This window comes from Vipera berus, assembly GCF_964194415.1.
Source record: "Vipera berus genome assembly, chromosome: 1".
NCBI classification, from domain to species: Eukaryota; Metazoa; Chordata; class Lepidosauria; order Squamata; family Viperidae; genus Vipera; species Vipera berus.
Window position 1 is genome coordinate 349409753 of NC_138202.1, and position 24454 is coordinate 349434206.

The 24454-nt window shown below is 40.9% G+C and overlaps 1 protein-coding gene across 4 annotated transcripts in view; it reads right to left on the bottom strand.

Annotated features, from left to right (window-relative positions):
- The window catches only part of WSCD1 (WSC domain containing 1), a 62365-nt gene extending 48631 nt beyond the window's left edge, over positions 1-13734 (bottom strand). For 2 of the 4 annotated variants that reach the window (XM_081333814.1, XM_081333810.1), the window contains exon 1: positions 13033-13734. The gene's annotated coding sequence lies outside the window, so the exon portion shown is untranslated. Of the gene's footprint in view, positions 1-2194; positions 2214-12839; positions 12894-13032 lie in introns of those variants that run through there. The other 2 variants (XM_081333811.1, XM_081333813.1) reach the window with 2 other exon arrangements.
- Positions 13735-24454: the final 10720 nt, after the last annotated feature.

Below are 24454 nucleotides of genomic sequence, written 5' to 3' on the forward strand. Positions count from 1 at the left end.
AACAAATAAGTTTGAAATGCATATCAGTCTCCCTTTAATTCTTTGTTAGCAATCTAAAATTTACACAAATATGAGCTGTCACTGTTGTGACTACTGCCTGTCGATGGCCTTCGGTTAGGCTGAAACAGGAAATAAAGATTTGTCCCATGTTTGGGGCCTAGCAAGGTAATCTAAATAGTTAACAAGCATTTACATATATATATATATATATATATATATATATATATATATATATATATATATATATATATATATATATATATATATATATATATATATATATATATATATATATATATATATATATATATATATATATATATGTGTGTGTGTGTGTGTGTGTGTATATGTATATATGTATATATGTATATGTATATGTATGTGTGTGTGTGTGTGTGTGTGTATGTATATATATATATAAATTATTCAAATTGCTAATAAAGAATTTTAGGGAGGTTCTTTATTAGCAATTTGAATAATTTACACAAATCATGAGCTGTCATAAGTTGTGACTATATCTTGTGGATAGCCTTGAGTTAGGCCAAACAGGAAAGAGTTAATTAGCAAGGCATATTCAAAAGACTTGACAAATATTTAACACACACACACACACACACACACACACACATATATATATATATATATATATATATATATATATATATATATATATATATATATATATATATATATATATATATATATATATATATATATATATATATATATATATATATATATATCTTCACTGTCAGGAAGTTTCTCCTTAACTCCAGGTTGCTTCTCTCCTTGATTAGTTTCCAACGATTGTTTCTTCTCCTATACTCTGGTGTTTTGGAGAACAGTTTGATCCCTCTTCTTTGTGCCAGCCCCTCAAATACTGGAACACTGCTATCATGTCACCCCTGTTACTTTTCTTTAGACTAGCCAAACCCAAGTCCTGCAGCCGATCTTCACAGGTTTTAGTCTCCAGGCCTTTGATCATCTTAGTTGCTCTTCTCTGAACGTTTTCTAAAGTTTAAACATCTTTTTTGTAGTAGGGTGACCAAAATTGGTTGCAGTATTCAGGCGTGTTCTTACTAGGGTTTTTTAAAGCGGTGCTTATGCTTCATGTGATCTTGATTCTGTGCCTCTGTTTATACAAACCAGGATTGCATTAGCTTTTTTTGGCTAGCAGTTAACACCGCTGGCTCATATTCAAGTGATCATCCAGTGACCATTTTGCAGAAGAACATTTAATAACTGAAAGGACAAAATCCAATTGTGTTCATTCGAATTGTTTCCTTCTCCTTCCAGTGGTTTCCAAATGTAATTAATTCTGTATTGTGGTCAGAAAACTGCTGAGCTCCATTAGTGCATTTTAACACCATTCTAGCAATGTTGCCTAAATTAGCTGCGTGTTTATTCCAGCTCAAAACAACTGTCAATACAGAAAGTAACTTGTTCCATTACAATCCCTTCCCACTATCACCCTCTATATTTGGAATAACTGCAGTAAAAGTGTCACTAGTAAAAAAAAGCCCCAATATATACCTATGCAACAAAGCATTATTAATAGAAAGGTCAACCTATTGGCTAACAATAGGTTATTCCAGAAGGCACACAATGGAGAGATATTGAGAATAATTGAACAGTTTCACATACTGTACATCAAGGCATCCATAACAGATCATGCCAGACAAATCTTATTACATTCTTTGACCAAGTGACAAAACTAGTGGACCAGAGGAATGCTGTAGATATAATTTACTTGGACTTCAGTAAGGCATTTGATAAAGTAGATCACAACCTACTACTTGATAAGATAGAAAAATGTGGGTTAGATAGCATCACCACCAGATGGATTCGTAGCTGGCTGACAGGCCGTACTCAGCGTGTGGTCCTCAATGGAACCGCATCTACATGGAAGGGTGTGTAGTGGGGTGCCCCAGGGCTCTGTTCTGGGCCCAGTGCTCTTCAATATCTTCATTAACGATTTGGATGAGGGGATAGATGGGGAACTCATCAAATTTGCAGATGACACCAAGCTGGCAAGAATAGCCAATACTCCAGAAGATAGGCTTAAGATACAGAAGGATCTGGACAGACTCGAACACTGGGCACTATCTAACAAAATGAAATTCAATGGTGAAAAAAGTAAGGTTCTACATTTAGGCAGGAAAAATCAAATGCAGAGGTATAGTATAGGTGGTACCTTGCTCAATAGTAGTAACTGTGAGAGGGATCTCGGAGTCTTAGTAGACAATCACTTCAATATGAGCCAGCAGTGTGCTGCAGCTGCCAAAAAAGCCAACACAGTGCTAGGCTGCATTAACAGAGGGATAGAATCAAGATCAAGTGAAGTACTAATACCACTTTACAATGCTTTGGTAAGGCCACACCTGGAATACTGCATCCAGTTTTGGTCACCACGATGTAAAAAAAATGTCAAGACTCTAGAAAGGGTACAGAGAAGAGCAACAAAGATGATTAGGGGGCTGGAGGCTAAAACATATAGGGAACGGTTGCTGGAATTGGGTATGTGTAGTTTAATGAAGAGAAGGGTGAGGGGTGACATGATAGCAGTGTTCCAATATCTCAGGGGCTGCCACAAAGAAGAGGGAGTCAAGCTATTCTCCAAAGCACCTGAAAGCAGGACAAGAAGCAACGGATGGAAACTAGTCAAGGAGAGAAGCAACCTAGAACTAAGGAGAAACTTCCTGACAGAACAATTAACCAGTGGAACAACCTGCCTCCAGAGGTGGTGAATGCTCCAACACTGCAGGTTTTTAAGAAGAGACTGGACAGCCATTTGCCTGAAATGGTATAAGGTTTCCTGCCTGAGCAGGGGGTTGGACTAGATGACCTCCAAGGTCCCTTCCAACTACTACTACTACTACTACTTCTTCTTCTTCTTCTTCTTCTTCTTCTTCTTCTTCTTCTTCTTCTTCTTCTTCTTCTTCTTCTTCTTCTTCTTCTTCTTCTTCTTCTTCTTCTTCTTCTTCTTCTTCTTCTTCTTCCTTCTTCTTCTTCTTCTTCTTCTTCTTCTTCTTATTATTATTATTATTATTATTATTATTATTATTATTATTATTATTATTATTATTATTATTACAAACAGGAATGTTTGGATTGATATCAGTCTGGCGTATTTTGGCTGATTTAAAACAAGCATTTCCTCCCAGATTCTGAGTGGAAAATAACCAGAACCAAGAAAACAAAACAAAAAAATTAGAAAGGAATATTTGTAGTTCAAGATTCAGCTGGGGAGTCCTTAGTGCTCTCTAAGCCAGGGGTCTTCAAACTTGGCCCTTTTATGACTTGTGGACTTCAACTCCCAGAATTCCTCAGCTAGCCTGGCTGAGGAATTCTGGGAGTTGAAGTCCACAAGTCATAAAAGGGCCAAGTTTGAAAACCCCTGTTTGCTTGCAGATGTTTCATTGCGAGATTAGGCAACATCATCAGTGCTGGTGAGTGTGGTGTTCGCTTCCTGTTTATATACATGAGTTTGCAAGCAGTCAAGTAGACAGTCAAGCAGAAAACAACAGCTTAATCAAGGAGAAAACCGCATTACCGTCAATAGGACAAACTATTGTATATTACCCAGTAGGAAACACCACACTCCTTAGCACTGATGATGTTACCTGCTCAGGTAAACTAAATGTCTGCATGAAACAACCAAGCTCAGAGAGCACCAAGGACTCCACAGGGGAGGGGAGGAGACCTTAAATATTGATAGGCATTGGGGATTTTACTTTTGCATTTTATTTCTTAAAATGAACAAAGGATCCCATAATCTTTTCTCTTCTTTAAGAGTAAACAGGTTTGTGTGCCCCCTGTCAGGTTGTCTGGTAACTTGTTCCATCCAGGAAACTCTGCAAAGGCAGAAAGGTCTTGGAGAAGAATCCTACGGTCCGTCCGGTGAATGAATGAGGCATTTCATTGTTCAAAGAAAGAAAATAATGAGATTCAGGCTAAGTTGAACATTTTTAAAACGCTAGGTAGAGTTTAGACTGTACCGTCCTTGTTGGTCTCTGAGCTTGATTGTTTGCTTGCAGACATTTCATTAACTGATTAGGTGATATCTTCAGTGCTGAATAACACTGAAGATGTTGTTTAGTTGGGTAACAAATCCTATTGCCTGTCAACCTGGGACTGGCAGGAATGGAAAGAACTATTGCCCATTATTTTTATGATTTTTGGTGACATTTAAAATATATACATTTTTACATCGCATTCAGAATCATCATGTTGAGGAATGAGAACATTTTGATAATCCAAGCAATGTTTTTCTTACAAAATGGGATTCACAAAAGGCTTCTCTTATATATTGTTGGAGTTTCTGTCTGCTTCTTTGAATAGAAATTGCAGTGACATATTTTAGTTTGTTTTTAACACCAGTGATGTATCACTCAAACTTGTTTTAATGACTGGTCAATAAAAACACTGGGAAATGGCTGTCAAGGGAGGTCACTAGAGGCACAAGGGATCGATTCAATTTTCCTTGTATTAAATGTCTAGATCACTATTTCAAAACCTCAGCAACTCTAAGATGAATGGAGTTCAACTCCCAACATACTGGCTAAAGAATTCTGGGACTTAAAAGTCTGCACGTGTTAAAGTTGCTGAGTTTGGGGAACACTGGTCTAGATAGTGAAGTTCTAAATCTGCTAAAATATGGAAGACAAACAGATCAAAGGAGATTATGGGCTTACATGCCCTACGATTTTGCTGTGTGAGTGCGTGTGCATGCGCACATATAAACATGCACTCATGTGCACACATGGACACCTTCAAGTTAATGTTGACCCCTGACTGTCTGAACTAGTCTCTCTAGTTTTCTTGGCAAGACTTTGGCAGTGGTTTGATATTATCCTCTTTCTAGGATTGAGAGAGAATGAATAGCCCAAGTCCACCCAGTTTGGTTCTGTGTCTAAGAAAGGACTAGAACTCACAGTCTCCCAGTTTCTAGTCTGTTTCTTTGCCTTAACCACTGGCTCTCCTAAAGTTAGGATCACCATGTGGAATTTATCTTCCAAACTTAGAGGAGGAGGAGGCAAAAATTTATCTCGCATTTATTTGCTGTCTGCTCATATTTTGTTTGACGAAGCAGAAGTTCAAGATTTCTTTTCAAGAAGAAGAAAAAGATGGTGAATTCATCATGGAAGAACAGTTGTGTCCTTGCACTTATTTAATGACAAGATGGCCAATTGCCTTGTCTGCCATTGTGCAGTCTTCTTTCCAGTGAATGACAGCTTGTTTGGCTTTCTACACTTCCTTCAACCATGATGGTGGAGCTCGAAAGAGGTGTCTTCCCAGAGGCCTTGATCATATTCAGGAATGTCCAGGAAACTATGAAAGCTGTAGATCAGGGGTCTTCAAACTTGGCCCTTTTATGACTTGTGGACTTCAAGTTGCAGAATTCCTCAGCCAGCTTTGCTGGCTGAGGAATTCTGGAAGTTGAAGTCCACAAGTCATAAAAGGGCCACGTTTGAAACCCCCTGCTGTAGATCAATAGAATAATATGCCACAGAAGTCACCACCAGTAGCAACTTTGCCATGTCTGACAATCAAATACACCCCAAGGGGAATTCTAAAGAAATTCTTAAGCATCTTGAAAATGAGGTCGAAAAACAAAAGCCTCTCCGTGGGAAGAGGGGGAGAAGATTGAAGACATCTTTGATTTGAGTTCAGCATTGATCAGGATGGCTAAATTCAGATTCTTCTGGTAACCCACAGGAGAACGTGAATGGCTAGAAGGAATTATGAGATGGGAAATTTTCTATCTTGACTATGTTGAACATTGGCTAGCACTGATGATGTCGCCTAGTTTGGATAATAAAACATCTGCAAGAAAACAACCAAGCTCAGAGAGCGCCAAGAACCCGCTCAGTTGCAACTCTTCCTACAGAAGCTAAAGCTTTAAACACAGAAAGAGACAACTTTTCCATATATTTGGGACCATCATTCCCATAATACATCACCTATTGTTCCTATCATAACATTTCCGTGAAGTGTCACCATGCCCAGTCTCTCAGTCTATGCCAGCCTCACAGGGGAATTCTGGGAGATGAAGTCCAGGCATCTTAACGTTTCCAAAGTTAAGAAATGCTGGTTTATATGATGGCTGCAAACGACTAAATTGATAGAGCACGCAATCTGGGCGTCCTCCTAGATTCACGACTCAGTTTTGAAGATCATATTGGAGTCGTAGCATTTCTGGACCGAGATGCCCTACGTACAGTCACCCACGCACTCGTTACCTCCCGTATAGACTACTGCAATGCTCTCTACATGGGGCTGCCCTTGAAAACCACCCGAAGGCTTCAGCTGGTGCAGAATGCGGCTGCACGGGTAGTGATGGGAGCTCCCCGATACTCCCATATAACACCTCTGCTCCATGAGCTGCATTGGTTACCGGTTGCCCTCCGGGTGAGATTTAAGGTGCTGGTACTTACCTTTAAAGCCCTACATGGCTTAGGCCCGGGATACTTGCAGGACCATCTGCTACCGGGAACGAATTCCCATCGCCCAGTACGCTCACACAGAGAAGGCCTCCTCAGGGTACCGTCGGCTAGACAATGTCGGCTGGCGAACCCCAGGGGAAGGGCCTTCTCTGTGGGAGCGCCAGTCCTATGGAATCAGCTCCCCCCTGAGCTTCGGATGGCCCAAGATCTCCAGTCCTTTCGCCGCGGCCTCAAAACACTCCTTTTCCACCTGGCTGACCTGGACTGACAGGCATTTTAATTATGTTTACAATTTTTAATTTATTTTTAATTTTTAATTTTAATTTATTGCACAGATGATTTTAATTTTATTTTTATCTTAATTTCTGTACTTATTATATGTTTTGTTGGAGATAGGGTGAGATATAAATCCCATAAATAAATAAATAAATAAGTAAGTACCAAAAAGGTTTGAAAGTATTAGTCCCACTGAGGATCACTGGAATGATGTCCATTCAGTTTCTCTGTTCCCAGAATAAATAAAGGTGTTTCTGGAATTGTATCAATGCATTTTTCACCATCCTAACTATAAACAACGCCTGACTGGGGAAAAAACATGAATCACCCAAAGTTGGACAGAGTGGGTGGCAGGAAACACAACAAAAAGCTACACTTCCTGTCTTTATCACACCATGAATCTAGCGTCATTTTCTTATGTAAGAGTTGCACATTAATTCTGATGAAACAGAAAAAAGATTTCAGAGAGGCACCAAACTTTTCCCCATTCATGTTGGGTGAGAACTGACAGCTATCACCTAGCATGAATGACAATTAGAAGAATTAATCAGTGGAACAACTTGCCTCCAGAAGTTGTGCATGCTCTGACACTGAAAGTTTTTAAGAGACTGGCAATCATTTGCATAGGGTACAAATGGTATAGGGCAGGGGTAGGCAACCTCGGCTCTTTTGTGACTCATGGACTTCAACTCCCAGAATTCCTGAGTCAGCTATGCTGGCTCATGAATTCTGGGAGTTGAAGTCCATGAGTCACAAAAGAGCCGAGGTTGCCTACCCCTAGTATAGGGTTTCCTGCCTGAGCAGGGGATTAAACTAGAAGACCTCCAAGGTCCCTTCTAACTCTGTTATTCTATGATTCTGTTGCACAGAAGTATTCTGCACATACTCAGAATAACTCTCTACATAGAGTGTTTCTCAATCTTGGCAAGTTTAAGAACTGTGGACAATCTGAGGACCCAGATTGTTGGGGGCAATTAAGCTGACTTTGTAATAATGCCGCTTGGGGGTGTGTGTGAAAGCCCTAATAAGCAGGCATATACATAGAATGAAGGCTACTGCTAAGCTTGTAAGCCGCCCTGAGTCTTCGGAGAAGGGCGGGATATAAATGGAATTTAAAAAAAAAAATCCCAGAATTCCCCAGCCAGAATGCTGTCTATGGAAAGGTCAGATAATGACGGCATATCCTGCAGCTGCATAATGGGTGGAGAAAGAGACTCAGAAAAGACCCTCCCTAACTTTGTAAAGGAAACAGTGGGAGATTTGTACTTTCAGACTTAAAAGTGCAACCTTACAAGATTAGTGTAACCTTACAAGAAAGTAGAATTAGCTCACCTGGTCCTGTTTAATGTCTGGTTTACCTGGGAACACCGACATCAACGTTGCAAGTCTGACAGTACAAGTCTCCCACTGGTTAGAGCAGAGCTAAATTAGCCCATCTCAGTATTCTGTATGATTTGCTACCCAGTTTTTAGTTGCTTTAGTTTTATCTTGATTGAACATTTTAATGTCCTTGTTCATTTTGGTCCCTTCAAGTTACTTACAACCACAACTGGGATCAGAAATTCGGCTTCAAGTCATTGCCATCATAAATTGAGGCACCACATGAGTGGACTCAATTTTACAACTGTTTTTACCATATCAGAACAAGTCACCATGGTTCTTAAGCCAACCACCTGGTCATTAAGCAAATCCATTCTTCTGAATGGGCAGGGTTTTGCCAGAAACCATGAAAAAATGCCAGGAACTGGCAAAAAAAGAAAAATAATAATTGCAAACTGCAGTTACATGTCTGCAAGATGCTGCAACTGGTTATAAATGTTAGCCAAGTGTCTAAAATATAATAATGTGACTATAGGGAAGGATAACCAGTTGTAACTTCAAGGATGGGTCATCAGTAGCTTTTTTTTTTAGTCCATCTTAACTTTGAACAGTTATTAAATGATCTGGCCAGAAGCCGAGGACGGCCTGTAATCTTGACATCTGATGATTACATGGAGAGATCTCTGCAGCTTTCTTTCTAGGCAGAATGTGATTTTCCCATCATTTCTTCCTAGTCACCCAGCTGACTTTGTGTCTAAGACAGGACTAGAACTCACAGCCTTCCTATTTTTTTGCCTGGTATCTTTAATCACTTCACCAAGCTGGCTCTCCTGACCAAAGATGATTGAAATACACATAGTGTTTTAGCAACGGGCGCAATGGGTAAAGAAACCAAATGCCCATCTTTAAAAGACCAGGTCTTTTTCTTCTTAAGAAAATCATATTACACTGGTGTCAAGTTTCCTTTTGTCTGATGGTTAGGAACAGCATGTATTTTATTTTAATGTATTTGATGAACATAAGTAGCATAGAAGGGGAAAGATACAAGTGAATAAAATGAGTAGAGAGTTGCAAAAAGCTGTACAGGTTGCAAAGAGAGAAAACTAAACCAGAAGAGTGGAAGGCAGGCCTGATAAATACAGGTAGTCCTCAACTTACAACCACAACTGAGCCCAAAATTTCTGTTGTTAAGTGAGACATTTGTTAAGTGAGTTTTGCCCCGTTTTACCACCTTTCTCGCCACAGTTGTTAAGTGGACCACTGCAGTTGATAAGTTAGGAAGCCAGCTGTTAAGTGAATTTGGCTTCCCCACTGACTTTGCATGTCAAAAGGTCGCAAAAGGCGGTCACATGACCTTGGGACACAGCAACCGTCATAAATATGAACCGGTTCCCAAGCATCCAAATTTTGATCACGGGGATGCTGCAAAGGTCGTAACTTTGAAAAACGGTCATAAATCACATTTTTCAGTGCCATTGTAACTTTAAACAATCACTAAACGAGGTGTTGTAAATCGAGGACTACTTGCAATCCACTTTCTCTCTGTTCAGATGATTGGGCTTCTGATCTATCTCATTTACTACTGAATGAAACAGTGAGTGCACCTTTAGGTGTTTGTGGGGAAGTTGTGTCTCATTTTCTCCCACTCTTTTGTAGGGGCCCAGAGAGATCAATTAACGCACAGCATTTAGACAATCTCAGCAATAAACTGGAATTATTCTGCCTAGCCCAGGGGTAGGCAACCTTGGCTCTTTTATGACTCTTGAACTTCAACTCCCAGAATTCCTGAACCAGCATGGACAGAACATCACTGTGCAAGCGCCACTCTTTTCCAATGACCATATTTAACGGGGGAGGAACTTTCACTGACTTGGCTCCGTCCACCATTTTGCTGATTTTGGCCCTCTCAATGTGGATGTGCTTGCTTTTTCCCCCCTCTTCCCTTTTGTGAGTCTTTCTTCTCTTTGTCACTCAGTTCTCTCTTCATTCTTCTTCCCGGACATGTAAGAGAGATTCTTCTTGCCAGAATTATACATGTAGCAAGGACTTTTTTTAAAAAAAACAGGCTTAGATGCACACACTAAGTATTTTATTTCTTGAATTTAAGTGGCATCATCCAGATGGATTATACCACAGACCATCCAGTCAGGTTTTCTCATGTTTATGAGATCTCTTTGCATTGCTTCCTAAGAGGATAATAAAGCAACCAAAGCTGTACTGAAGATGAGAATTCTCTCCCAAACATCCATAGATACTTAACAGAATAACAGAGTTGGACGGGACCTTGGAGGTCTTCTAGTCCAACCCCCTGCTCAAGCAGGACACTCTATACCATTCCAAACAAGTGGCTGTCCAGTCTCTTCTTAAAAGCCTCCAGTGTTGGAGTACCCACAATTTCTGAAACTGTTCCACTGATCAATTGTTCTGTCAGGAAATTCTTCCTTAGTTCTAGTTTGGGATCTCTCTTTAATGTCTTCCATCCATTACATCTTGTCCTGCCCTCTGGTGCTTTGGAGAATAGGTTGATCTCCTCTTCTTTGTGTCAGCCCCTTGAATTTTGGAACACTGCTATTGTGTCACCCCTATTCTTTTCTTTAGACTAGCCATATCCAATTCCTACAACTCTTCTTCATATGTTTTAGCCCCCAGCCCCCTAATCATCTTTGTTGCTCTTTTCTGCACTCTTTCCAGAAGTTCTACATCTTTTTTATAATATGGTGACCAAAACTAGATGCAATAATTCTAAGTGTGGTCTTACTAAGGCTTTATAAAGCAGTACTTAGTAAGGCCACACTTAGAATACTGCATCCAGTTAATGAAACTGAGCTCTGGACAATTATACCCCAAGTTTAGCTATAGGAGCAATCTGATATTTGTGCTTGTAAGTCAGAGATTTCCTAGAAGTCACGTAACAGGTTAACGTTTGAACAGGCTTACCTTGTCACCTATTGGCAAATCACATTTGGTTAGAAGCATGCTCCCTTTGACACTTGACACCTTACACAGGGACATTGGGTTTATTGCAAATACATTCTGGGTTAGATTTTGTATATGTATTATTCTGTCCTAGCTTTCCGCCCGTATCTATACCTGTATCTTGTACCAATCCCTATCCCATACATGCCCATCAAATCAGATCACCTTTTTCTATGCAATTTTCCCCTAATATCTTTGTACACAAAGTTACCTAATATATACCCGACTTGTTATGCAGTTTCTTCGTAATTGTTTGTTTTTTACTCATAAGTCTATCATGACTACCTCACCTGGCTTCCTCTTGCCCTCCCCCCCCCCGCCCACAAAGGGGAAGGATGTGTGCCTACCTCTTTCTCAAACACATGTTGTTTTATATAAAAGTTTTGAGGACATTCTGTGTATTTCTGCCAGCCGTGCTATGACTCAGACTGTACTGGTGGACTGTATCTTTCTGTTCTAAAGGAAATAGGCAATTATTTCATTTACATCCTTAATGTCCTAGAGCCTTTAAGAAAGAATAGTTATTGATGGACCTACTTCTACTACTGAAACCCAATTTGATTTCAATTTGTCTTGGGTAATAACCTCTCCATTTAATGGTATAAGTGGCTCATTTGCACTCTTTCCCTTGTTCAGAGGATCAGAAGCTAATATGAACTGGCGAGCCTTGATGACTTAAAGGGCACCCAATAGATACCAAAGTGGCAAAGGGCAATCATGGAGAATATGTGGAGAAGAATGGTGGAAGGAAGGCAGATGCCACATTAGAAATGCAAGAAATTATACAAAAATGCCCAGGGAGAGGGTGAAAAGCAGTCAATAAACATGGTATTATAGAGAAACTGTATCGAACTAAACCTCCATTGGTCATTAGCAGTATCATCAGCAACAATCTGAAATTTGGGTGTTCATCATAATCAATGTTTAATTGGAAAAAAGAGGTTTGGAGAAGGAAACGGATTCTTGGAATTACTTTCAAGAACATTACTGTTACCCTGGAGAAATAGAGACTGATTGAAATGGAAGGGGAAAATTTCTTCCCTTCCCTTCCCTTCCCTTCCCGAACTATATGATTGCTTCCTGCAATATTACAATGGTCTATTGTGAGTCAATCAAAACATTTGCAGATTGGGGGGGGGGAATATACTCTAGCACAAGATTAAACCATACATATTTACAGAAATAAACTTGAGCTTTGGTGTTTATGTGTCTATCATCTTTTATATCAAAATTAAAAAGGGAAAGGCAGGCTGCAAAAGAATTCTTATAAAATTTAGGAGAATAAGTGGAGCTTTTAAAAATAATAATAAACGCTCACTTTGGATCTTTCTTGGAACAGTGTGAACATACTTCCCTGCAAGCCAATATGATTTTCAGGAATGGAGGAATAAGTTTCTCTCCTGAAGAGAGAGCTCCTAGATAGAAGAAGCTTTGCATAACACCAATTTCAGAAAAACAGCTCCCTCCAGCCCAAGAAGACACTGTTCCCAATACATCTTGAAAGAGGCCTGATCATTGAAAGCATCCAAAATGCCAGAAGACACCCTCCCTCCCTCCCTCCAGCAATTGAGCCCCATAAAGCGATAGATGCCGTTTATAAAGTCCTAGAAAATCTATTTGTGCATTAAGAAGGGTGCTTGGAAGAGAAAGTGGAGTCTACCTGCTATTTTTCCCCCCAAAAAAAACCTGCCCAGGTAACCTCTTTCTGCAACAGACCCAGATACAAAAGGGTCCTTCCAAACCTCCCTTGGTGCCCAACATACGAGAGGGGAACCCTTATCCACTAACCGCAACCTTCGTGGGACCGTCGTGTCCGCCTACCACGTGGGAATGAGCCCCCCGACGGTTTTCAACCTTCCTTAGAGATGCGTCCTTCTAAAAAGACACACAATCCAACTGTGGCGAAGAAAGCCCTGGAAAAGTTCTCCAGTCCCCGAGTCAAGCAGTGGCGGAGGGGAACGTGGCAAAGGTTCCCCCCTCCATGTGCCAGGAAGAAGGGGAGGAAAACACTCACCTTTGGAAAAACAATATTCCAAACTCCGATTCTGCCCGAGAGAAAAGTCCCTGGCAAACCCGTGGAAAGACAACCCCAAACTGGAATGCAGCGTCGAAAAGCGGGTCTTCGGGTGCCCTTGACTAATCCTGCTTCTTCCGCCAGCCCGATGGAAACGCACAGAAGCTGTAATCCTCCCGCATCTCGACTCTGGCGGCTCTGCGGAGTCTCTCAACTCAGCCCTCGAATACCTCCAGCTGTTTATATCAGTAACTAACCGAGCCTTAAGAGAGCAGACTCCGTTTTGCACATGCTCAGTGGGCACCAGCCTTTGTTCCTGCACTAGCTCGAAGCTCTCCGGGGTCCTAAGTGACTCACTCAGCCACGGTTCCAAATGACAAGCCTGGATACAAAAATAAAATAATAATAATAAATTAAATCACCCGCGTCGCTTCTGGGGCTGTGCTTCGGGATCTGGTCTGCGAGGTTTATATGTGCTGCAGGATAAAGAAGATTGATCCCGTTGGAGCTGCCCTGGGAGACTGATCGGATGACATATAAACTGTACTTCCTTCCTTTTTTTTTTCTTTTTTCTTTTTGACCACAATTTCGCCACCGTCGCTTTACAGCTCTGATGAATTCCTTCAGGCAGTCCAAACAAACAGCTATAGGAGCTGTGCCTATGGGCTAAAAGCTCCTGTCCTGCTTAACCTCCAGTTTACATACAACAAAAGAAGCACATTGTCTAAATATTTTATTTCTCGAAACATTTAAAGGGAAGGAAGGAAGGAAGGAAGGAAGGAAGGAAGGAAGGAAGGAAGGAAGGAAGGAAGGAAGGAAGGAGCCTGCTGAGTTAAATTCTAAAAGTTTCACTTGGTCCATGAATTGACATTAAACTAAAAATGATTTCTTTATTTCAAGAGGGAGGGTGAGGAGTAAAGATTTGTTGAAAGGTACTTTAACTGGTATGGAAAATGAGTTTCTCTAACGTGTAGAGAAGTAAAGAGATGCATAGAGCAGAATGAAAAACCCAATTATTGGCATTTTTCAACAGATATACAAGGTTTGCCAATAGTTGTTGTTTTTTTTAAAGTGCCAAAAATCTATACTCTTCAGAAATGCCAGCTTAAACGCACAATTCAAAATATACACACAAAACACGTACATGCAGGAGAGAGATAAATGGGTGGACGGATGGACAGACATGAATGCATAAAGTATACACAGGTGTGGTTTATTACAGAAAAATGTAAAAAAAAAAAAGTGTGACCGCTAGAGAAGTATTCAAAGATGTAAGCTAATACGCATGTGATCGGTTGTTCCTCCCCCCCCACCCCCGCCAAATTGATAAGCAGCAGCCGTGAACAGACATTGTGGTGAACAAGATGAAGAATTCAGAGAAAATGAACTGACAGTACTGTGTGTTGCTAGATAGGAGGAGTAAATTACAGTTTCTCATGCGATAAGAGAAAGGCATTCTTAGTAAGTGCTGGGTGAGGAAATATATCCGTTTCACTTCTTCCCACATTCATAGTGTGTTAATCTCAGATTCTTTCTGTCTTGTTTATGAAGAAACATGTTGCTTTTAAGAAAAAAAAAACAATAGATAAATAAACCTTTACATTCTTGGCCAACTTCACGAACTGAACAGAACAGCTGAGTTCTTTCCAGTGTTTTAAAGATGAGCAGTCAGTGAGAAATGACCACCAATCTAATTCAGCCTTATAAGCATGGTTGACTACCCCAGCATTCAGAGATTCATTTAACACCTAAGCTAGAAGTGGGCAGCTTTTTCCTATGTCAGCCACCACGATCAGGTTAGAAATATCACATTCTCAGAACCTCAGAGTAATCCAATTCACAGGGGCATTTCAGTAAGAAAAAAATCAGATTAACAGAATAAGAGAATAAGGCAGTCCTCGACTTACGACCACAATTGAGCCCAAAATTTATGGTGCTCAGTGAGTCACTTATTAAGTAAATTTTGCCCCACTTTACGACCTTTCTTGCCACACTTAATAAGTGAATCGCTGCAGTTCTTAAGTTAGTAACACAGTGGTTAAGTGAATCTGGCTTCCCCATTGAGCTTGCTTGTCAGAAGGTCGCAAAAGGGGATCACATGATCCTGAAACACTGCAACCATCGTAAATATGAGTCAGTTGCCGAGCGTCCAAATTTTGATCATGGACCAGGGAGGATGCTGCAATGGTTGTAAGTATGAAAAATGGTCATAAGTCACTTTTGTCAGTGCCGTTGTAAGTTTGAATGGAAACTAGTCAAGGAGAGAAGTAACTTAGGAGAAACTTCCTGACTGTTAGAACAATTAACCAGTGGAACAACCTGCTTCCAGAAACGGTGAATGCTCCAACACTGGAAGTTTTTAAGAAAAGACTGGACAGCCGTTTGTCTGAAATGGTATAGGGTTTCCTGCCTGAGCAGGGGGTTGGACTAGATGACCTCCAAGGTCCCTTCCAACTTTATGATGATGATGATGATGATGATGATGAACTGTTGTAAGTCAAGGAGTTGGAATGGACATTGGCAGTTTTCTAGTCCAAACCCCAGCTCAAGCAGGAGAACCTATATCTCTTCTTAAAAGCCTCAAGTGATGGAGCACCCATAACGTCTGAAGGCAAGCCGTTCTACTGATGTCTGATTATTTTATCTGAGCATTTGATTTGACCCATCACTATATTCTGAAGAAAAGGGGGCTGTGGAACATGTGCCCCCATGTACCAGAGCCCCTTTTGATCATCTTGGATCAAAGTTACACAGCATCATTAATGTTTTGCTACAATTGGACATGCTTTGAACAAATGCAGAGATGGAAGATTCATTAATTCAAAGGGCTCCTTTGAAACTCAGCATAGTTGTATCAATCACTGTTCTCTATATTCCTGCAGTTTCCTGTGCAGGAAATACAGAAAATATTAAATGGCCTAAATCTTTCAACACCACCATTTTATTTTGTTTTGTTTTGTTTTTAGAAATTTGAGCTCAAAAGATCTTTTGTGTAATCTTAAGAGGTTTCAGAAATCAACTGCCAGGAACGCTAAATATTCAAAACCTCCTGTCAAAATTGCTCTCTTCCATATTTTGTTGTTAAAGCTGTTTTTTGCATCTTTTCTAATATTAGTTCTTTTTTAAAAAAAAAAGTGATCAAACACACATTCCTTAGTCAGCATTGCCTTTCAATCTCCAAATGAATGTAGGTTTTTTCTTTCAGAACTCTTAATTACTGAGAATTCTGGGAGTAGAAATTCACAAACGTTGGGGTTATTTATTTAGGGAAAGCTGCAGTGGCCTAAGACAAAAGTTAAGACAAAAACCTTCTGGTTGTTGACCAACAGGTTGGCAGTTCAAGACCTGAGCACTGTGTGACGAGGTGAGCTCCTGCCCTTGCCCCAGCTCCTGATAATCTAGCAGTTCGAAAGCAAGCAAATGTGAGTAGATAAATAGGTACCACTTTGGTGGGAAAATAACAGCATTCTGTGTGCCTTGGCAAATAGTTGTCTTGGCCACATGACCACTGAAGCATCTTCTGACAATGCTGGTTCCATCACCTCGGAATTGCAGATGAGCATCACCCCCTAGAGTTGGACATGACTGGACAGAGGAAACTTTCACCTTTTTTTAAATGAGAAATTGGAGAGATTGAAGAAAATCTTGTTTAGACCACCGTGCTTTATACTATACCTTCTAAACAAGTTCCTCAACTACTGCAAGTGTGGTATATATAATTTTCCTACAATGGTCATTCAGTTCTGAATTTTGTGGCGTAGTTTTTCAATCAGGGAATACATTTAATGATACACTAGAGAAAAATTGTGTTTGAAAGGTCAAGTATCTGACAAATTGTTTTACAAAAACATGTACAGTAGGAAAAACTCTATATAAAATATGCATACAAGGAGACGCGTCCCGGAAAAGCCTATAGGAAAAGGACTGCAGACAAAACGACATAAAAAATTCATGATGACATTTAATAAAAATATGCTCAACTGGATGCAAAAACATGAAAAGACATGAAACAAATATAGGCTTTACCGGGAAAACTTATTGAAAGCCAAATAGTTTTTCCCATTCTTATTAACATATATTGTTCTACTAGTTATAGAGATATCTAGAAGCCTTGAGAAGAGGAAAAACAGATAAGAGATATAGTCAGATATCAAGAAAACATCTGAGCTATCAACCAGAAAACAAGTTGTCCCACTAGAGGTTTGGATGGTCATTTCAGAGACATTCTAATGAATCCTGGACTGAGCCAGCAATTGGACTGGAAAAGCTTCCAGGAATGTTTCTGTGATTTTGTGAAGAAGAATTTCAGAGATGCCATCCCAAGGAAATCCATAAACCCCAGAACATAGAACAATAGGATTGGAAGGGAACTTGGGGGTCTTCTAGTCTAACCCCCTATTCAAGAAAAAGACTCTACACCATTCCTGACAAAAGTCTGTCAAGTTTTTCTTGAAAAAGCCTTGGTGGAGCAGTGGGCTAATGCCTCCTTAAGTAACACCAGCTGCCTGCAATTAGTGCAGGTTCGCATCCCACCAGGCTCAAGGTTGACTCAGCCTTCCATCCTTCCGAGGTAGGTAAAATGAGGACCCAGATTGTTGGGGGCAATAAGCTGACTTTGTAATAATGCCGCTTGGGGGGGGGGGAAAGCCCTAATAAGCAGGCATATACATAGAATGAAGGCTATTGCTAAGCACATTTGATTTGTGCTTAGATTGTAAGCCACCCTGAGTCTTCGGAGAACGGCGGGATATAAATGGGATTAAAATAAAAATAAATAAAATAAAACCTACAGTGATGGAGTACCTACAACTTACAGAGGTAAGCCATTCCACTAATTAATTGTTGTCCTTGTCAGGAAATTTCTCCTTAGTTCTAGATTGGATCCCTCTTTAATAAATTTCCACTCATTACTTCTTGTCCTGCCCTAAGGTGCTTTGGAGAAAAGGTAGACAAACATCCTTCAGTCACAGGAAGGCCAAAGTGGTTTTTCAAGAGGCAATGGACTTCCTTTGTTTTTCCTTGAAGACATTTTGCTTCTCATCCATGAAGTTTCTTCAGTTCTGACTGAATGGTGGGGAATGGAAGGATTTATATTCCTTGCAGTCATCCGGTCATTAGCACTCTTTCTGAGACCACTTGAAGGTTTATCTCTGCCCTCAGAGTCACCTGAGTAGTGCTTGGAACTGCTGAAAGGACTGTTGTAAACACAAGATAGGTGGTGTCTTATCTGCCAGATATTCGTGGCAAATAGATGGGGAAGAAATGGAGGTAGTGACAGATTTTATTTTCCTGGACTCCAAGATCACCGCAGACAGGGACTGCAGCCAAGAAATTAAAAGATGCTTGCTCCTGGGGAGGAAAGCCATGGTAAACCTAGACAGCACACTAAAAAGCAGAGATGTCACCCTGTCAACAAAAGTGTGTATAGTCAAGGCTATGGTCTTCCCAGTTGCAATGTATGGCAGTGAAAGCTGGACCATAAGAAAGGCTGAGCGCCAAAGAATTGAGGCCTTTGAACTCTGGTGCTGGAGAAGACTCCTGTGAGTCCCTTGGACTGCAAGGCGATCAAACCAGTCAGTCCTAAAGGAGATCAACCCTGACTGCTTTTTAGAAGGCCAGATCCTGAAGCTGAAACTCAAATACTTTGGCCACCTAATGAGAAGGAAGGAGTCACTGGAGAAGAGCCTAATGCTGGGAAAGATTGAGGGCAAGAGAAGAATGGGACGACAGAGAATGAGGTGGCTGGATGGAGTCACTGAAGCGGTAGGCGTGAGCTAAAATGGACTCCAGAAGATGGTACAGGACAGGGAGGCCTGGAGGAATGTTGTCCATGGGGTCGTGATAGGTCGGACACGACTTCACAACTAACAACAATAACAACAACAACAATCTGCCAGATAAACCTCCAAGTGTTAACAACCAGGTAACTGCAAGGAATATAAATCCTTCCATTCTCCACCGTTCAGGCAGAACTGAAGAAGCTTCTTGAATGAGAAGCAAAATGTCTTCAAGGAAAAACTCAGAAAGTCCAGTTGCCTCTTGAAAAAGCACATTTGAGAGAACCATGACCTGGATGACTAAGAATCTCCATAGACATGTGGCCAAAAACAATAGTTAAAAACAATTTGACAGTCAAAGTAAATGTTCAAAGCGGTGGTAGACATGCCTTCATTAAGATAGAGCCTTGGTGGAGCAGTGGGCTAATGCCTCCTTAAGTAACACCAGCTGCCTGCAATTAGTGCAGGTTCGAGTCCCACCAGGCTCAAGGTTGACTCAGCCTTCCATCCTTCCGAGGTAGGTAAAATGAGGACCCAGATTGTTGGGGGCAATTAAGCTGACTTTGTAATAATGTCGCTTTGGGGGGGCGAAAGCCCTAATAAGCAGGCATATACATAGAATGAAGGCTATTGCTAAGCACATTGATTTGTGCTTCTTAGATTGTAAGCGGCCCTGAGTCTTCGGAGAAGGGCGGGATATAAATGGGATAAAAAAAAAAGTAAGTTCAAGAGAAGCCTGGATGCTCAACTGTTAGGAATGCTTCAGTCTGAATTTCTATACTGAACGGTGCTTCGGTATTATAATTCTAGCCAGGATTGTAGAATTGGCTTGGACAGACAATGAGTTTTAGTTCTTACATTTTTAAAAATAACTTGATTCTAACTCTCAAAATTCATTTCCAGAATGAAGGTGGAGCTGGTTGAAAGTGCATCTGAAGATTGGTGATTCCATCTTCTTTCCCTCCCTTGACAAACACCTGCATCCATCTTTACATTTATGATTGCTTCACATCCAAAATCCTTTTGCAGAGATGTTTATAAAATCTCATGATGGGATTTACAAGTAATGATGTTGTCAGGTGTATGAATTTAATGAGTGTTGATTTCCGTATTTTTTAAAAAAAATTCCTGAAAATTGTCTGTATGCAGATGGATAGGGATAGGTAGATCATTGGTGTCAATGCTCTTGGGTTTCTCCTTTAAAAGTCCTTTAAATAAAATTAATTTCAGTCCCTTTTACATGTAAAATCAAATCTTTTTGTACCTCCTAATATTTTAGAAAGAAGATTTTCTGTAATTTTCTGTAATGATAAACTCCATTTAAAGGAGGATGCTTGGAACACAAGCATTCTAAAGAGCTGACATACAACTGCACAACACACCCAGAATCTGCTTTGTGCATGCACTACAATACACAATACACTGAGATGAACTGTATCACCCAAAACGAAACAACAAACATGAAAATAATTTACAGCCAATGCAGTTGTCCAATCATAAAATTTGTATTTCCCTCTGCAGCCTGTAACCTGCAGGATAGGATTTCAGCTTTAAAGGGAAACATTAGAGCAGGGGTCTCTAAATTCCCTGCTCAATTTGTGAAGAAAAGAATTGGGATGTCTCCAAGGCAAGGAGAAATTTTCAAAATGTGAGCTGAGATAGCATGCAAATGTGAGGTGGGCAGGGGTGCCATGCATTTTTAAAATCTAATCAGGATCGTGAAGAAAACATAGGGTAAGTCAAAACCCATTTTGGGATGTGCTCCCCACTTTGCCTATGCTTATCATAAGCCTACTTATGATTTGGAATCTCATGTCATGGCTAGCTTCTGCTTTTTTATTACTATATCAAAAGCAGAGAGGGGACACAGATGATTATTTAAGTCAGTGATAAAGTTTGGCTGTTAAATAACTCCATGGATACAGTGTATATTAAATGCTATTTCCATTCTAGATGGTAGGAAGGAAGGGAGGGAGGGAGGGAGGGAGGGAGGGAGGGAGGGAGGGAGGGAGGGAGGGAGGAAGGAAGGAAGGAAGGAAGGAAGGAAGGAAGGAAGGAAGGAAGGAAGGAAGGAAGGAAAATAGATCACCTCACTTTGCTCAAATATTCTCTAAGCAGGAAAGTCAGGGTATTGATTTATAATAAATGAACGAGTTGTTAATAATGAAAACACTTACACAGTGTTCTGGCAACAGCCACTGCAAAGTATGTCTTAACCATTTTGCAACAAACCTCCCATCTCTATAATGATTACTTCAGACCTTGCAAGTTTGCATTTATTTTTGCCAATGAACAAACCATGCACAAGAATATATATGAAAGTTGCATGATGATTACGAAGCACATTATGAAGTGTTCTTAGGAGTACAACCTCACTACCACCACCCTCTCCAAGTCTTGCTAAGCTGTCTTATTATGGCAGGGATGTTCCCGGGAGGGATGGCTAAAGAATGCCAGGAATGTGAGCCAGATGTACTGTATGTTCCCCTAGCAAAGTCTCCAAAGTTATAGCAACAGCACTTAGACTTATATAGTGCTTCACAGTGCTTTACAGCCCTCTCTTAGCGGTTTACAGAGTCAGCATCTTGGCCCCAAACAACCTGTGTCCTCATTTTACCTACCTGGGAAGAATGGAAGGCTGAGTCTGCCTTGAGCCAGTAACAATCAAACTGCTGGCAGCCAGCAGAATTAGCCTGCAATACTGCATTCTAACCACTGCGTCACCAAGGCTCCTATGAAGGAGTTGTGAAGGTCATCCCAGATGCCCACTTACTGTAAAACAGGCAGGCACTTATACTGAACAACAGTGATGTAGGAAGATGCAAAAGCAGAGGGTCACTTTAGTGACCATAGCAAAGGCATCAGTTTATACTGTGCAGACAAAGACAGCGGTAAATCACTTCTGTGTTTTTCCCAAGAAAACCACATGAATAGAAAATATGAAATTATTGATGATAGAGTGGCCAGTTGATGAGCCCCCCTAGAATCAGATCGCAACTCAACCTGCTCCTGAGGAATTGCTGAAGACCTTTTTGGAATACAGGTAGTCCTTGACTTGTGACCACAATTGACATCAGAATTCCCATGGCTGAGCAAGGCAGTTGTTAAGTGAGTTGCACCAGACTTACGACTTCCCCCACCCTATCCCGGTTATTAAGTGAATCACTGCAGTTGTCTTAAACTAAGCACTCCTTTTTCTAAGCTGATTCTTGCCAAATGAACTTTATTTCTCCCGAATGACCAAATCACTCTTTCTATACTCTCTCATCCCTGTTCCCTCCCATACATTCATGTCACTTAGCAAAATGTTGTTTTTCCCCAGATCCTTTTCATTTGTAATTTTACCCCAATTTTCAATAGACCTGTCTTTAGTCCTTTTATTACTGTGATACATGGGGGAGTACCATGCAACTTTCACCAACCTAGGAATGCCCCCACTTCCATAAGCATCCAGTCTAAATAGCATCTAGGGTAAGCTTCCCTGTCAGTCATATCTGACTCCAGAACATGGTGCTCATCTTTGTTTCTTGGTCAAGGGAGCCAGCATTGTCCAAAAATAATTTCTGTGGTCATGTGGCCAGCATGGCTATACACTAAAGGTGCATCAAACACTGTGTTACCTTCCCACCAAAGTGGTACCTATTTATCTACTTGTATTTGCATGATTTTGAACTCAAGCCATTGCATGGAGCACGGGTCTTGAACCCGGGCTATCAGCTCTCCAGCTCTCCAGCTGACAAGCTCAGCAACTTTAACTGCTGAGCCATTTGTGCCCCCAAAGAACGCCAATTCATGCTTTCTCAGATTCATTTTAGCCCCTGCATTCATAATTACACCTATAACTTCATTTCCATACACCTATTCATTAATTCCTTTGCACAAGTTCAGAGACCATTATTAAAGTCTATTGCATCCATTCATGTTTTAGCTTCACTAGCACACCTGTTTTCTTTCATTTCATTGGTTAATTCATGTTCTTTGCCGTGTTATCCTCTTACCTGCCAAGCTGCAATATTCTACAGCAGGGCTTTTCAACCGGTGGTATGAGTACCACTGAAGGTACGTCGGCACCTGGCAGGTGGTGTGCATATGACAGGTTGAAAAGCAAGTGTAAAACAAAAAGTGTAAAAGTGGATGAGGTGAAGCGGCGGCAGCACCACAGCACAGACCTGTGGGAGAGTCAGCTGGAGCTGCGTGAGGTATCGCTGGGACTCTGCTGAGAGCCCAGGATCAGCCGTGCAACTCCAGCTGATCGGTGGTGGCCTTGGGGGTGGAAGACAGCCCCGTGAAGTCTTAGGGTGGAGATTCAGATGGTGCTGTGTGAGGTATCGCTGGGACTCTGCTGAGAGCCCAGGATCGGCACGTGCAGCTACAGCTGATCGGTGGCAGATTTAGGATCTTTTGCCTCCTTCCCTTGGCCATGCCTCCTTCTCCTTGAGCCTCTGACCTCTGCCCATTTGCCTCCAGTGTTCCTCCTGAACTAGAGGCTGTCTACAAGCCAATATATGTTACCTAAATCCTAACAGCCAGGAAAACACATGCAACGTAGTGACACATTCAGGGTATGCATACAAATGCTCACAAAAATAAATGCCTAGGGATTTTCTGGTTAGGTGCATTACAAAACCCATTATGTAGGGTTTGGGAACAAGTAGAATGCATACACAACACAAAATAGGCCTATAGATCCTCATTGTTGCTGAGGAAAAAAATAGTCCAATCCACAGATGAATTTTCCATTGCTCCAAGCTGGAAGGATGAATTTGAAATGCTAGCATCTCATACCTTGATATCAACAACATACATTCAGACTGATATGCATATTCCTTTTTCCTTCATAGCTGCTGTGTGTGTATAATCCCATTGCAATTTATAATTCTGAGCAGGTAGAAGTAAATTATTTATAAACAACAAGAGCCGAAAAAGATTGCTTCCTGCCTCAAGGGTGGGCTTATCAGCGATGCTAGTCCATTCCCTCTTTCCCCTCAACTTTGAAGCATTCTAGACAAGCCTCCTTCAGGTCAACCAGATTTGTGAAAGGTGGCACCGGGAAGATTGAGGTGCCCTGCAGGAGATAACGCCAGAGGCTTGAGGTATCAGTCAGAAGATAGCATTGGAGATTTGGGGTGTCAGTCAGAAGCTCTTGAAAACGTCAGCTGTCAGAAGATAGTGCTAGAAGTCTAAGGAATCGCTCAGGAGCTGACCCAGGAGGCTAGATGTTTCAGATGGAAGACAGCACTGAACACTTGAGGTATCACTCAAGAGCTGACACTGGAAGTTAGAGGTGGTAATGATGGCATTGGTGACTTGGGATGTCAGTTACCATTCCTTGTAGGGTCTTGGGGCTCCTGAAATTCTTCTCTGAGACTCAAGTGGAAGAACCTGGAAATAGAAGGTCCTTCTAAATCCAGAGCTTCAGAGAAATGAAGGTCGTCTTGAGAAGTGCTGTCTCTTTTCTTAGAAATGAGTGGCAGTGATGGCTACCACTGATTTATGTTGTTCTTACTGGTACTAATTTTATTCTTTCAAGCATTCTTAGTTCCATTCTAGAACTTGAGAGAATTCATTTCAACAGAGGTGTACAGATTCCCTTTCTTAATTTTTCTTTTTCTGCCCTTTCCCATAACTTAACAGGCTTTCTCTTC